Raw genomic sequence first — 16,570 nt, 5'->3', positions numbered from 1 at the left:
CATGGCCATTCGCCGATGGCTTGGCACCATGAAAAATCTGTCAGTGATTGGTGGCTCCGTTCGGTGCAGGCTGGAGGCCACATCCAAAAGGCCACCACCTCGGTGATGATGCTTGTTTCTTGGGAAATATGAAAGGAGCGAAACGCCAGAATCTTCAGCAACACTGCCGCCCCGACCACCATTGTCGTTGCAAGGATCAAAGAGGAGGCCTAGCTTTGGGCGTTGGCGGGAGCGGAACATCTGAGTAGTCTGATGTCGCGAGAGTAGATTTTTGTTTCTATGCCGCTCTGCGGCGTTTGTCTAAACCTTCTTCTTATTTAATGAAATCGGCAAGTCTTTTGCCTTGTTTCAAAAAAAATTGCGCAGGGTACACATGCAGCCGTCCAAGTTGTTCTATGTTTACGTGTAACACCCACGATGTGGCTATATCTCCCACGTGTCGGAGCACGACTTAGAGGCATAACCGCATTGTAGGCATGTCGCAAGAGGGGTAATCTTTACACATCCCATGTACTAAATAAGAAAGAGGTACATAGTTGGCTTACAATCGCCACTTCACACAATACATAAATATAGCATTACATCATCCAGAATACAATCAAGGTCTGACTACGGAACCAAAATAAAGACAACCCCAAATGCATAAGATCCCCGATCGCCCCAACTGGGCTCCACTACTGATCGTCTGGAAAGGAAACATAATAGTGTCCTGAATCCTCGTCGAACTCCCACTTGAGTTTGGTCGCATCCCCTGGAATGGCATCATCGACACCTGCATCTGGTTTTGGAAGTAATCTGTGAGTCACGGGGACTCCGTAATCTCACACCCTCGCGATCAAGACTATTTAAGCTCATGGGTAGGAAAAGGTAGTGAGGTGGAGCTGCAGCAAGCACTAGCATATATGGTGGCTAACATACACAAATGAGAGCGAGAAGAGAAGGCCAAGAACGGTCGAGAAGCTACAAAGATCAAGAAGTGATCCTAAAACTACTTACGTTCAAGCATAACACGAGACCGTGTTCTCTTCCCGGACTTCGCCGAAAAGAGACCATCATGGCTACACACGCTGTTGATCCATCTTAATTAAGTTAAGTTTCAGGTTTTCTACAACCAGATATTAACAAATTCTCATCTGCCCATAACCGTAGGCACGGCTTTCGAAAGTTCAAATCCCTACAGGGGTGTCCCAACTTAGCCCATCACAAGCTCTCACGGTCAACGAAGGATATTCCTTCTCCCAGGATGACCCGATCAGACTCGGAATCCCGGTTACAAGACATTTCGACAATGGTAAAACAAGACCAGCAAAGCCGCCTGATGTGCCGACAAATCCCGATAGGAGTCGCACGTATCTCATTCTCAGGGCACACCGGATGAACACTACGTAGAACTAAAACTAACCCTCAAGTTTCCCCGAGGTGGCGCTGCAAGTGGCTCTGTTTTGGACCAACACCTAGAGGAGCACTGGCCCTGGGGTTTAAAATAAGGATGACCCTTGAGTCCGCGGAACCCAAGGGAAAACGGCTTAGGTGGCAAATGGTAAAACCAAGGTTGGGCCTTGCTGGAGGAGTTTTATTCAAGGCGAACTATCAAGGGGTTTCCATTATAACCCAACCGTGCAAGGAACACAAAATCAAGGAACATAACACCGGTATGACGGAAACTAGGGCGGCACGAGTGAAACAAAACACCAGGCATAAGGCCGAGCCTTCCACCCTTTACCAAGTATATATATGCATTAAAGTAAACAAGAAATAATAATGATATCCCAACAATAAACATGTTCCGACAAGGAACAAACTCCAATCTTCACCTGCAACTAGCAACGCTATAAGAGGGGCTGAGCAAAGCGGTAACATAGCAAACAACGGTTTGCTAGGACAAGGTGGGTTAGAGGTTTGACATGAGAATATGGGAGGCATGATATAGCAGGTGGTAGGTATCGCGGCATATGCATAACAATAGAGCGAGCAACTAGCAAGCAAAGATAGAAGTGATTTCGAGGGTATCGTCATCTTGCCTGCAAAGTTCTCCGAGTTGACATAAGCTTGATCCTCGTAAGCGTACTCAACGGGTTCCTCGATCACGTACTCGTCTCCCGGCTCTACCCAAGGCAAGAACACAAGCAAAGGGAACCACAATCAACCATGGTGCAATGCGCAAGCAACATGATGCAAAACATGGCATCATATGCAGGATGTCATATGCAATGCATATGCGTGCTCCGGAAGGAAAAGATTGAACCAGGCCTTAACTTGGCAAAACAAGAGTGCCGCTGGAAAGATGAGTTGATTTCGGTCAAAATCGATATAAAGATCACCGGAATCGGATGCACGGTTTGCAAATGGCAAGCAAAACAATAATGGCACAATTCTGCTATTAACAGGACGATGCCATCTAAAATGCAACAAGAAAATAAGCTACTATACTCTAACATAGCAACAAAGCACATGGCGGTGATCTACTCAAGATTCTTGACAAAAGATAAACACTGAGCTACGAATAAATCACACAATAGCAGGCTCAAACAAGCATGGCAAAAGTGCAAAATATATCAGGTTCACAGACTTAGTGAAAATAACAACATGCCAGGAATTTATATCAGGAAGCAATGTTTAGAGCAAGATAACAACATGCTACAGGAACATATCATAGCAAATCAAGGCATAGAATGAAACTACACAAAGCATAAAACAAAAGTCCCTTACTGACCATAAGCCAAAAGGGATCAGAAAATATGATGGCACCCATGTAAACATAGCAAGTTTCGTTAACAGATACAGACTTAGCAAAAAACTGGGCATGGCATAAACAGAGTTACGTAGGCATGTTTGCGAGCTCGATGCACTCATCACAAGGCATTGCATGACAAACTAAGAATACACCCAGTAAGAAGACATGATCAAGACGCTAAACATGGCAAGAACCATCTCATAGCATGCATGGATTAACTACAACAACCTTGGTAAAATTGATTAACACGTAAACAATCTGCCAGGAATATTTTATAGCAAAAGTAGAGCAAGATGGAGTCATGCTATGGTACTCCATAATTGCAAACAAAGACATGGATGGATAGAACATAACAATATCTCAAAATCATCCTTACTGAACATGCTCAAAAAAGGCGTGGATCACTCTGTAGCAACATGAATACATGTCATAAAAATAACATCAGGGAAATGACTTAGAAGAATTCTAAGTCCCTGAAAACAGTAACATCACGAGAGCTACTCTGCATGCTTGTGCTAATCACTACAATGATCACAAAAATACATGTCATACACCCTTGTAAAGATGGCATGGCATATTCCAAAACACATGTAGGGCTCAAGTTCATAGGAGGCACACAATAATCATGGCAAAAATGACAAAGGCTCAAGATCTGCTAAGTACTAGGAACTAACATTATGAAGCACTCTTGCAACAACATTTTAGGCATCAAGATGGACTCAAACAAGCATGGTGCAATGGAACAAAATGAAGAGGGCATCATGATGAACATTTGGGTATAAGGCACGCTCAAAACGGAGCTACGGTGATGAAGTTATGATGCGATGAACAGGGGCATATATTATGAGGGAAAAAGGACTTAGAGAAAAAAATCAACCTCTCCGGAATCAGATCTAGGGTTTCGGTGCACGGAAGTCGAGGCAGCCGGGATCCGGCCGGAAATTCGCAGTGGCGGCCGGAGTTCGCCGGGGTTGATGCCGGAGATCGTCGGAGTTGCGGGGGAAGACTAGAGGAGGACGGGAGGAGGCGGATCCGGCTGGATCTGGGCGCGACGCGGCCCGATCTGGCTGGGGCGGCGGCCAGAGACGATGTGGCACGGCGGAGCTCCCCACGGCGGCGCGCGCCGGTGAGCGAGGCGGGAGGCGCGGCAGCAGTTGCGGGCGTGGCAGCACGGGCATCGAGGCGCGGGAGCGGCGTCGCGGTGGTGGCGGAGACGAGGTCCGGCGAGGGCGGCGCTCTAGTGGTGGCGGAGATGAGGTCCGGCGAGGGCGGCACTGGCGCCCGTCGGTGGTGACAGCGAGCAGGCGGCGGGGCGAAGCGCGGTGGAGCGGGTGGCGGCGTGCGGGCCTGGCGAGGCCCGGTTCGGCCCCAGGGCGGGCCGGATCTGGGCCCCGGGCGGCGGCGACGATGTGGGCGCGGCCCGGTGACGTGTCGGCGCGGGATTGGGCGAGAGGACGGCGGCGGACGTGTCCGGCGCCCAGAGGAAGGGGAGACTAGGGTTTAGACCGGAAATTTCGGAGGGAGGCACAAATATATAGGTAGATGGAGCTAGGAGAGTCCAAATGAGGTGCGGTTTTCGGCCACGCGATCGTGATCGAACGACCGAGAGGATGGAGGGGGTTTGGATGGATTTTGGGCCACTTTGGAGGGGTGTTGGGCTGCAACACACACGAGGCCTTTACGGTTCGCCGGTTAACCGTTGGAGTATCAAACGAACTCCAAATGGTACGAAACTTGACAGGCAGTCTACCGGTGGTGTACCAAGGCCGCTTGGCAAGTCTCGGTCCAATCTGAGAACGTTTAACACTCGCACACGAAAAGAGGCAATAGGGGGCGCCGAATGACGTAGGAGTGCCGGAATGCAAAACAAACAACGGGGAAAATGCATGAGATGCATGACATGGACAAAAAGCAAAACGAAGACAAAACCCAACCACGAGGGAATATCATAACTTAGAGCCGAAAATGGAAAGAGTTGGAATACAAATATAGCAAGTTACATACGGGGCGTTACAACACTCCACCACTACGAAAGGATCTCGTCCCGAGATCTAGAACTGGAAAAACTCCGGATATTCGGAACGGAGGTGGTCCTCGCGTTCCCAGGTGGCTTCACGGTCGGAATGATGTGACCACTTCACTTTCAGGAATTTGATAGATTTGTTGCGAGTCTTGCACTCAGTTTCTTCAAGAATAGCAACGGGATTCTCATGATAAGACATGTCTTATTGGAGATCAATCTCTTCGAAGTTGATGGTGCGGTCAGGAGTCTTGAAACACGTGCGAAGCTGAGACACGTGAAACACGTCGTGCACATTTGCAAAGTTGGATGGAAGCTCAAGTTGATAGGCGAGGTCGCCTCTTTTGCCAATGATCTTGAAAGGACCCACGTATCTAGGGGTAAGCTTCCCTTTGATACCGAAGCGACGAGTACCTTTCATTGGAGAGACGCGGAGGTAGACATGGTCTCCGATCTCAAAAGCCAAGTCACGATGCTTGCTATCATAGTAACTCTTCTGACACGATTGTGTGGCTTTGAGATTTTCACGAATGACTTTGCACATTTCTTCAGCCTCTGTGATCAAGTCATTGCCAAGAAGTTGGCGTTCACCAGTCTCTGACCAATTAAGAGGAGTACGCCACTTTCTGCCATAGAGAATCTCGAGTGGGGCCTTGCCCGAACTCGCTTGGAAGCTGTTGTTGTAGGAAAACTCGGCATATGGAAGATAATCTTCCCACTTCATACCAAAAGAAATGACACAAGCCCTGAGCATATCTTCAAGAATTTGATTTACTCGCTCGACTTGTCTGCTAGTTTGAGGATGAAAGACTGTGCTGAAGCGAATGTTGATGCCCATGGCCTTCTGAAAGGAGTCCCAGAACTTAGGGGTAAAGATGCTTCCACGATCTGAAGATATCAACTGCGGAATGCCGTGCAGAGAGACAATCTTGGAGGTATATAGCTCTGCCAACTTAGCTGCTGTGATAGATTCTTTGATAGGAAGAAAATGAGCCACTTTAGTGAGCTTGTCGATGACAGGAAAGATAGCATCATTGCCATGCTTGGACTTGGGAAAACCAGTCATGAAGTCCATCTCAATATGGTCAAACTCCCATTTTGGAATGGCAAGAGGTTGGAGAAGACCCGCTGGCCGTTGGTGTTCTGCTTTCACTCTTCTGCAGACATCACATTCATTCACGAACTGAGCAATCTCGCGCTTCATTCGAGTCCACCAATACGACTGCTTGAGGTCATGGTACATCTTTGTACTTCCAGGATGAATAGATAGGAGTGAATTGTGAGCCTCGTTCATAATGACTTTACGAAGGTCACCTTTAGGAAGAACAATGCGATCCTCGAAGAATAGAGTATCTTTCTCATCAAGGCGATATCACTTGTACTTGGGTTGGCTCTTGGCAATCCCATTCTTCACCTTCTTCACCATAGCATCAAGAAGTTGTGCCTCACGAATCTGATCTTCCAAAGTAGGAGAGACTTGGAGGTTGGCAAGGAATCCTTGAGGAACAACTTGAAGATTAAGTTTGCAGAAAGTTTCACAAAGATCCGATTGGAAGAGCTTGAGAATCAAACTATTGCAGTAAGCCTTCCTACTCAAAGCGTCTGCAATGAAATTGGCCTTGCCTGGAGTATATTCAATACTCGGATTATATTCTTTTTGTCAAGAAGAAAGATGGCACGGACCGACTTTGTGTCGACTACCGTCCATTGAACAAGAAGACCATAAAGAACAAGTACCCACTTCACAACATCAATGAGCTTTTCGAACAACTCAAAGGTGCTCAAGTATTCTCCAAGCTTGACCTCTGTATGGGCTATCATTAAATTCGCATTCATGAACAAGACATCCCCAAGACAGCATTCAAAACAAGCTATGGTTCTTATGAATACACTGTCATGTCTTTCGGCCTTGTCAACGCTCCTCCAACATTCTCGCGCATGATGAACTTCATCTTCAATCCTTACACAAATGACTTCGTCTTGGTCAATCTTGATGATATTTTGGTATTTTCCAAGAACAAGGAGGATCATGCCAAGCACTTGAGATTGGTGCTGGACAAACTCAGAGAACATCAGTTCTATGCGAAGTTTTCAAAGTGCGAGTTTTGGCTCGATGAGGTTCTATACCTTGGGCATATCATCTCCGCCAAGGGCATAGCTGTTAATCCTGAGAAGGTATCTGTAATTGTGAATTGGGAACCGCCTCAAAATCTGAAGCAACCCCGCAACTTCCTTGGGCTTGCAAGCTATTGCCGAAGGTTCGTTGACAATTTCTCTAAGATCACGAAGCCTCTTTCCAACCTCCTCCAGAAGCATGTGAAGTATTTATGGACGGCTGAATGCGACATCACTTTCAACACCCTCAAAGAGAAGTTAGTCACAGCTCTAGTTCTGACTCCTCCTGATGAATCCAAACCATTCGAGGTTTTCTATGATGATTCCCTGCAAGGTCTCGGTGTTGTGTTAATGCAAGATGACCATACCCTCGAAATCACTTCTATCTTTGCTTGCTAGTTGCTCGCTCTATTGCTATGCCTATGCCGCGATACCTACCACCTGCTATATCATGCCTCCCATATTGCCATGTCAAACCTCTAACCCATCTTGTCCTAGAAAACCGTTGTTTGGCTATGTTACCGCTTTGCTCAGCCCCTCTTATAGCGTTGCTAGTTGCAGGTGAAGATTGGAGTTTGTTCCTTGTTGGAACATGTTTATTGTTGGGATATCATTATTATATCTTGTTTACTTTAATGCATCTATATACTTGGTAAAGGGTGGAAGGCTCGGCCTTATGCCTAGTGTTCTGTTCCACTGTTGTTGTCCTAATTTCCGTCATACCGGTGTTATGTTCCTTGATTTTGTGTTCCTTACGCGGTTGGGTTATAATGGGAACCCCTTGACAGTTCGCCTTGAATAAAACTCCTCCAGCAAGGCCCAACCTTGGTTTTACCATTTGCCACCTAAGCCTTTTTCCCTTGGGTTCCGCGGACTCAAGGGTCATCTTTATTTTAAACCCCCGGGCCAGTGCTCCTCTGAGTGTTGGTCCAAAACAGAGCCACATGCAGCGCCACCTCGGGGAAACTTGAGGGTTGGTTTTAGTTGTACGTAGTGTTCATCCGGTGTGCCCTGAGAACGAGATATGTGCGACTCCTATCGGGATTTGTCGGCACATCGGGCGGCTTTGCTGGTCTTGTATTACCATTGTCGAAATGTCTTGTAACCGGGATTTCGAGTCTGATCGTGTCATCCTGGGAGAAGGAATATCCTTCGTTGACCGTGAGAGCTTGTGATGGGCTAAGTTGGGACACCCCTGCAGGGATTTGAACTTTCAAAAGCCGTGCCCGCGGTTATGGGCAGATGGGAATTTGTTAATATCCGGTTGTAGAAAATCTTAAACTTAACTTAATTAAAATGGATCAACAGCGTGTGTAGCCGTGATGGTCTCTTTTCGGCAGAGTCCGGGAAGAGAATACGGTCTCGTGTTATGCTTGAATGTAAGTAGTTTTAGGATCACTTCTTGATCTTTGTAGCTTCTCGACCGTGCTTTGCCTTCTCTTCTCGCTCTCATTTGCGTATGTTAGCCACCATATATGCTAGTGCTTGCTGCAACTCCACCTCACTACCTTTTCCTACCCATGAGCTTAAATAGTCTTGATCACGAGGGTGTGAGATTGCTGAGTCCCCGTGACTCACAGATTACTTCCAAAACAAGATGCAGGTGTCGATGATGCCATTCCAGGGGATGCGATCGATGATGCCATTCCAGGGGATGCGACCGAACTCAAGTGGGAGTTCGACGAGGATTTAGGACGTTATTATGTTTCCTTTCCAAACGATTAGTAGTGGAGCCCAGTTAGGGCGATCAGGGATCTTATGCATTTGGGGTTGTCTTTATTTTGGTTTCGTAGTCGGACCTTTATTGTATTTTGGATGATGTAATGCTATATTTATGTATTGTGTGAAGTGGCGATTGTAAGCCAACTCTGTACCTCTTTCTTATTCAGTACATGGGGTGTGTAAAGATTACCCCTCTTGCGACATGCCTACAATGCGGTTATGCCTCTAAGTCATGCTCCGACACGTGGGAGATATAGCCGCATCGTGACAGAAATTTTTAGTGAAATTTGAGAAGAGAAGAGTCAAAACTCTACGTCAGGATGCCTCACCAGAGCGACGACCAATGTCATTGAATATACTCCAGGCAAGGCCAATGTCATTGCAGACGCTTTGAGCAGGAAGGCTTACTGCAACAGTTTGATTCTCAAGCCCTTCCAACCGGATCTTTGTGAAGCTTTCCGCAAACTTAATCTTCAAGTTGTTCGTCAAGGATTCCTTGCAACCTCCAAGTCTCTCCTACTTTGAAAGATCAGATTCGTGAGGCACAACTTCTTGATGATATGGTGAAGAAGGTGAAGAATGGGATTGCCAAGAGCCAATCCAAATACAAGTGCTATCGCCTTGATGACAAAGATACTCTATTCTTCGAGGATCGCATTGTTGTTCCTAAAGGTGACCTTCGTAAAGTCATTATGAACGAGGCTCATAATTCACTCCTATCTATTCATCTTGGAAGTATAAAGATGTACCATGACCTCAAGCAGTCGTATTGGTGGACTCGAATGAAGCGCGAGATTGCTCAGTTCGTGAATGAATGTGATGTATGCAGAAGAGTGAAAGCAGAATACCAACGGCCAGCGGGTCTTCTCCAACCTCTTGCCATTCTAGAATGGAAGTTTGACCATATTGAGATGGACTTCATGACTGGTTTTTCCAAGTCCAAGCGTGGCAATGATGCTATCTTTGCTGTCATCGACAAGCTCACTAAAGTGGCTCATTTTCTTCCTATCAAAGAATCTATCACAGCAGCTCGGTTGGCAGAGCTATATACCTCCAGGATTGTCTCTCTGCATGGAATTCCACAGTTGATATCTTCATATCGTGGAAGCATCTTTACCTCTAAGTTCTGGGACTCCTTTCAGAAGGCCATGGGCACCGACATTTGCTTCAGCACAGCCTTTCATCCTCAAACTAGCGGACAAGTCGATTGAGTAAATCAAATTCTTGAATATATGCTCAGGGCTTGTGTCATTTCTTTCGGTATGAAGTGGGAAGATTGTCTTCCATATGCCATGTTCTCCTACAACAACAGCTTCCAAGTGAGTTCGTGCAAGGCCCCATTCGAGATTCTCTATGGCAGAAAGTGCCGTACTCCTCTTAATTGGTCAGAGACTGGTGAACGCCAACTTTTTGGCAATAACTTGATCACAGAGGCTGAAGAAATGTGGAAAGTCATTCATGAAAATCTCAAAGCCGCGCAATCGCGTCAGAAGAGTTACTATGATAGCAAGCATCGTGACTTGGCTTTCGAGATCGGAGACCATGTCTACCTCTGTGTCTCTCCAATGAAAGATACTCGTCGCTTCGGTATCAAAGGGAAGCTTGCCCCTAGATATGTGGGTCCTTTCAAGATCATTGGCAAAAGAGGCGACCTCGCCTATCAACTTGAGTTCCATCCAACTTTGCAAATGTGCACGACGTGTTTCACGTGTCTCAGCTTCGCAAGTGTTTCAAGACTCCTGACCGCACCATCAATTTTGAAGAGATTGATCTCCAAGAAGACATGTCTTATCATGAGCATCTCGTTGCTATTCTTGAAGAAACTGAGCGCAAGACTCGCAACAAATCTATCAAATTCCTGAAAGTGAAGTGGCCACATCATTCCGACCGTGAAGCCACCTGGGAACGCGAGGACCACCTCCGTTCTGAATATCCGGAGTTTTTCCAGTCCTAGATCTCGGGACGAGATCCTTTCGTAGTGGTGGAGTGTTGTAACGCCCCGTATGTAACTTGCCATATTTGTATTCCAACTCTTGCCATTTTCGGCCCTAAGTTATGATATTCCCTCGTGGTTGGGTTTTGTCTTTGTTTTGATTTTTGTCCATGTCATGTATCTCATATCATGTCATCATGTGCATCGCATTTGCATACGTGTTCGTCTCATGCATCCGAGCATTTTCCCCGTTGTCCGTTTTGCATTCCGGCACTCCTACGTCATCCGGCACCCCCTATTGCCTCTTTTCGTGTGCGAGTGTTAAACGTTCTCGGATTGGACCAAGACTTGCCAAGAGGCCTTGGTACACCACCGGTAGACTGCCTGTCAAGTTTCGTACCATTTGGAGTTCGCTTGATACTCCAGCGGTTAACCGGGGAACCGTAAAGGCCTCGTGTGTGTTGCAGCCCAACACCCCTCCAAAGTGGCCCAAAACCCATCCAAACCCCCTCCATCCTCTCGGTCGTTCGATCATGATCACGTGGCCAAAAACCGCACCTCATTTGGACTCTCCTAACTCCCTCTACCTATATATTTGTGTCTGCCTCCGAAATTTCCGGTCTAAACCCTAGTCTCCCCTTCCTCTGCGCGTCGGACACGTCTGCCCGGCGCCGGACACGTCCGCCGCCGTCCCCTCGCCCAGTCTCGCGCCAACACGTCACCGGGCCACGCCCACACCGCCGCCGCCGCCCGGGGCCCAGATCCGGCCACCCGCTCGACCGCGCTTCGCCCCGCCGCCTGCTCGCCATCGCCGCCGACGGGCGCCAGTGCCGTCCTCGGCGGACCTCATCTCCGCCACCACTGCAGCGCCACCCTCGCCGGACCTCGTCTCCACCACCACCGCGGCGCCGCTCCCGCGCCTCGACGCCCGCGCTGCCACGCCCGCAACTGCTGTCGCGCCTCCCGCCTCGCGCACCGGCGCGCGCCGCCGCGGGGAGCTTTGCCGTGCCGCAGCGTCTCCGGCCGCCGCCCCGGCCAGATCGGGCCGTGCCGCGCCCAGATCCAGCCGGATCCGCGTCCTCCCGTCCTCCTCCGGTCTTCCCCCGCAACTCCGACGATCTCCGGCATCAACCCCGGCGAACACCGGCCGCCGCTGCGAATTTTCGACGAGATCCCGGTACCTCGACTTCCGTGCACCGAAACCCTAGATCTGATTCTGGAGAGGTTGATTTTTTTCTAAGTCCTTTTTCCCTCATAATATATGCCCCTTTTCATCGCATCATAACTTCATCACCGTAGCTCCGTTTTGAGCGTGCCTTATACCCAATGTTCAACATGATGCCCTCTTCATTTTGCTCCATTGCACCATGCTTGTTTGAGTCCATCTTGATGCCTAAAATGTTGTTGCAAGAGTGCTTCATAATGTTAGTTCCTGGTACTTAGCAGATCTTGTGCTTTTGTCATTTTTGCCATGATTATTGTGTGCCTCCTATGAACTTGAGCCCTACATGTGTTTTGGGCTATGCCATACCATCTTTACAGGGATTTATGCCATGTATTTGTGTGCTCATTGTGGTGACTAGCACAAGCATGCAAAGTAGCTCTCGTGATGTTGCTGTTTTCAGAGACTTAGAATTCTTCCAAGTCATTTCCCTGATGTTATTTTTATGCCATGTATTCATGTTGCTACAGAGTGATCCATGCATCTTTTGAGCATGTTCAGTAAGGATGATTTCGAGATATTGTTATGTTCTATCCATCCATGTCTTTGTTTGCAATTATGGAGTACCATAGCATTACTCAATCTTGCTCTACTTTTGCTATAAAATGTTCCTAGTAGATTGTTTACATGTTAATCAATTTTGCCAAGGTTGTTGTAGTTGATCCATGCATGCTATGAGATGGTTCTTGCCATGTTTAGCATCTTGATCATGTCTTCTTACTGGGTGTATGCTTAGTTTGTCATGCAATGCTTTGTGGTGAGTGCATCGAGCTCGCAAACATGCCTACGTAGCTCTGCTTATGCCATGCCCAGTTTTCTGCTAAGTCTGTATCTGTTAACGAAACTTGCTATGTTTACATGGGTGCCACCATATTTTCTGACCCCTTTTGGCTTATGGTCAGTAAGGGACTTTTGTTATGCTTTGAGTAGTTTCATGCCATGCCTTGCTTTGCTATGATATGTTCCTGTAGCATGTTGTTATTTTACTCTAAACATTGCTTCTTGATGTAAATTTCTGGCATGTTGTTATTTTCACTAAGTCTGTGAACCTGATATCTTTTGCACTTTTGCCATGCTTGTTTGAGCCTTCTATTGTGTGATTTAGTCGTATCTCAGTGTTCATCTTTTGTCAAGCATCTTGAGTGGATCACTGCGATGTGCTTTGTTGCTATGTTAGAGTGCAGTAGCTTATTTTCTTGTTGCATTTTAGATGCCATCGTGCTGTTAATCGCAGAATTGTGTCATTATTGTTTTGCTTGCCTTTTGCAAACCATGCATCCGATTCCGGTAATCTTTATATCGATTTCGACAAAAATCAACTCATCTTTCCAGCGGCACTCTTGGTTTTCCAAGTTGAGGCCTGGTTCAATCTTTTCCTTCCGGAGCACGCATATGCATTGCATATGACATCCCTCATATCATGCCATGTTTTACTTCATATTGCTTGCGCATTGCACCATGGTTGATTGTGGTTCCCTTTGCTTGTGTTCTTGCCTTGGGTAGAGCCGGAAGACGAGTACGTGGTCGAGGAACCCATTGAATACGCTTACGAGGATCAAGCTTACGTCAACTCGGAGAACTTTGCAGGCAAGATAACCATACAATCGAAATCACTTCTATCTTTGCTTGCTAGTTGCTCGCTCTATTGCTATGCCTATGCCGCGATACCTACCACCTGCTATATCATGCCTCCCATATTTCCATGTCAAACCTCTAACTCACCTTGTCCTAACAAACCGTTATTTGGCTATGTTACCGCTTTGCTCAGCCCTCTTATAGCGTTGCTAGTTGCAGGTGAATATTGGAATTTGTTCCTTGTTGGAACATGTTTATTGTTGGGATATCATTATTATATCTTTTTTACTTTAATGCATCTATATACTTGCTAAAGGGTGGAAGGCTCGGCCTTATGCCTGGTGTTTTGTTCCACTCTTGCCGCCCTAGTTTCTGTCATACTGGTGTTATGTTCCTTGATTTTGCGTTCCTTACGCGGTTGGGTTATAATGGGAACCCCTTGACAGTTCGCCTTGAATAAAAATCCTCCAGCAAGGCCCAACCTTGGTTTTACCATTTGCCACCTAAGCCTTTTTCCCTTGGGTTCCACGGACTCAAGGGTCATCTTTATTTTAAACCCTCAGGCCAGTGCTCCTCTGAGTGTTGGTCCAAAACAGAGCCACTTTCAGCGCCACCTCGGGGAAACTTGAGGGTTGGTTTTAGTTGTACGTAGTGTTCATCCGGTGTGCCCTGAGAACGAGATACGTGCGACTCCTATCGGGATTTGTCGGCACATTGGGCGGCTTTGCTGGTCTTGTTTTACCATTGTCGAAATGTCTTGTAACCGGGATTCCGAGTCTGATCGGGTCGCCCTGGGAGAAGGAATATTCTTCGTTGACCGTGAGAGCTTGTGATGGGCTAAGTTGGGACACCCCTGCAGGGATTTGAACTTTTGAAAGCCGTGCCCGCGGTTATGGGAAGATGGGAATTTGTTAATATCCGGTTGTAGAAAACCTGAAACTTAACTTAATTAAAATGGATCAACAGCGTGTGTAGCCGTGATGGTCTCTTTTCGGCGGAGTCCGGGAAGGGAACACGGTGTCGTGTTATGCTTGAACGTAAGTAGTTTTAGGATCACTTCTTGATCTTTGTAGCTTCTCGACCGTGCTTTGCCTTCTCTTCTCGCTCTCATTTGCGTAAGTTAGCCACCATATATGCTAGTGATTGCTGCAGCTCCACCTCACTACCTTTTCCTACCCATGAGCTTAAATAGTCTTGATCGCGAGGGTGTGAGATTGCTGAGTCCCCGTAACTCAGAGATTACTTCCAAAACCAGATGCAGGTGTCGATGATGCCATTCCAGGGGATGCGACCGAACTCAAGTGGGAGTTCGACGAGGATTCAGGACGTTATTATGTTTCCTTTCCAGATGATCAGTAGTGGAGCCCAGTTGGGGCGATCGGGGATCTTATGCATTTGGGGTTGTCTTTATTTTGGTTCTGTAGTCGGACATTGATTGTATTCTGGATGATGTAATGCTATATTTATGTATTGTGTGAAGTGGCGATTGTAAGCCAACTCTGTACCCCTTTTTATTCAGTACATGGGATGTGTAAAGATTACCCCTCTTGCGACATGCCTACAATGCGGTTATGCCTCTAAGTCGTGCTTCGACACGTGGGAGATATAGCCGCATCGTGGGTGTTACATTACGTGTCTGAACTATACCCCAAGACATGTATATTTTGTTTGAACTCGAGCACTGCAATGTTTGAAAAAATTTATAGTTAAAACTATCAACATCTATCCCGCAAGAAAAAAACTATCAACATCTGCAATACTAAATCGATATAACATGAAATAATAATTTATCATATATTTAATGATACTACTCCCTCCGCTTTTATTTAGTTCGCTTATTAGCTTTGGTCAAAGTCAAACTTTGTAAACTTTGACTAAATTTATAGACAAAAATATTGGCATATATAGTAACAAATCAATACTACTAGATTCATTGTTGAATGTACTTTCACATCATATAGATTTTGTTATGGTAAATATTTATATTATTTTCTATAAACTTGGTCAAATATTAGAAAGTTTGACTTCGGTCAACTCTAATATGCAGAGTAAATAAAAACAAAGGGAGTAATACAGTATTATATTTGATAATAGTATTCCTATAAATTGGGCATAGTTTTCCTATTGTAGTATTATATATTTGTTAATTGTCTTATCGTATGACATTTGTTAATAGTTTTCCTATAAAAAGCATCGAGGCGGTATTGGAAATGGATGTTGTGCCGTGTGTGATTCTCCTGAGAACACGAACCATATCATCTTCTGTTCTTTCTCCTAGCACGATATACTTACTCCATGCACAACCACAACGACACGTCCATGCAAGCATGTATGCATATACTAGTACGTGTCATCGCCTGAGTGAGCCTTTGGATTTGCATGGACAAGAGCCACGCACGGTCGGCAGGAGACAAAGACCGTGTCATCTGTCTGAAAATCGAAAGGCTGGCCAAGCATGCAGCTCCTGCTTTTGCTCTTAATTGCACTGACTCGTACGCGCTGGTACTAGGAACTCGGTCGCAATCTCACCGTCCGGCCATGGCGACAAGGAGCTGAGTTGCTCGTTTCTAGCTCTAACTTTTTTTTTCGAAATGGAGGCAAAAATTTTGCCTCATCGATTAATTAAGAAAAAAAAATTGCCCAGTTAATTAACGGAAAACCGGGCGAAAACCAATACAAACGAAGAACGGACAAACTACTCACATGGCAAAAAACCCACACAACCGCACATGTGTCCCTCGCCAGACTCTCCGATTACACAACATCCACAAACCTTGACATTGCCACTACGCCATGTGACCCCGACAAGAACACCTCGACATAAGACATCAAACACCTTTCAACCCACAACGATGACTCAATCCAAGAGGATGGACCGAGAGACTGAAGACCATCCATCAGGCAGCCAGAGACGCCTTGCCTATGGCGCCACTCTTGCCTTTTCCCACCTTCTTTTGTTTGCCTTTTATTGGCGTCCCCGTCAGAAGGCAAGCTATCGACCTACCCAAACCAGGTTTAGCAACCTCCACACTGGCGAGCAAGTCACAAAATTCTTTCGTGAACAGAGCATCTGGATTTGGAGTAGGTGCAACCACACTTGGCTCAGTGGACATGTCACTCACAGGCATCACATGCTCGATGGTCGCAGACAACGGAATGGCAGAGACTACAACGTCCAAATCATCACACCCCTTGGCATCAGGTATCTGGCTAGACTCCAAGGGTGATGATGGTGGTAAAGCCACAATC

This window comes from Triticum dicoccoides, chromosome 5A (genome assembly GCF_002162155.2).
Source record: "Triticum dicoccoides isolate Atlit2015 ecotype Zavitan chromosome 5A, WEW_v2.0, whole genome shotgun sequence".
In the NCBI taxonomy this organism is placed as follows: Eukaryota; Viridiplantae; Streptophyta; class Magnoliopsida; order Poales; family Poaceae; genus Triticum; species Triticum dicoccoides.
Note: the sequence above shows the minus strand (reverse complement) of the source record.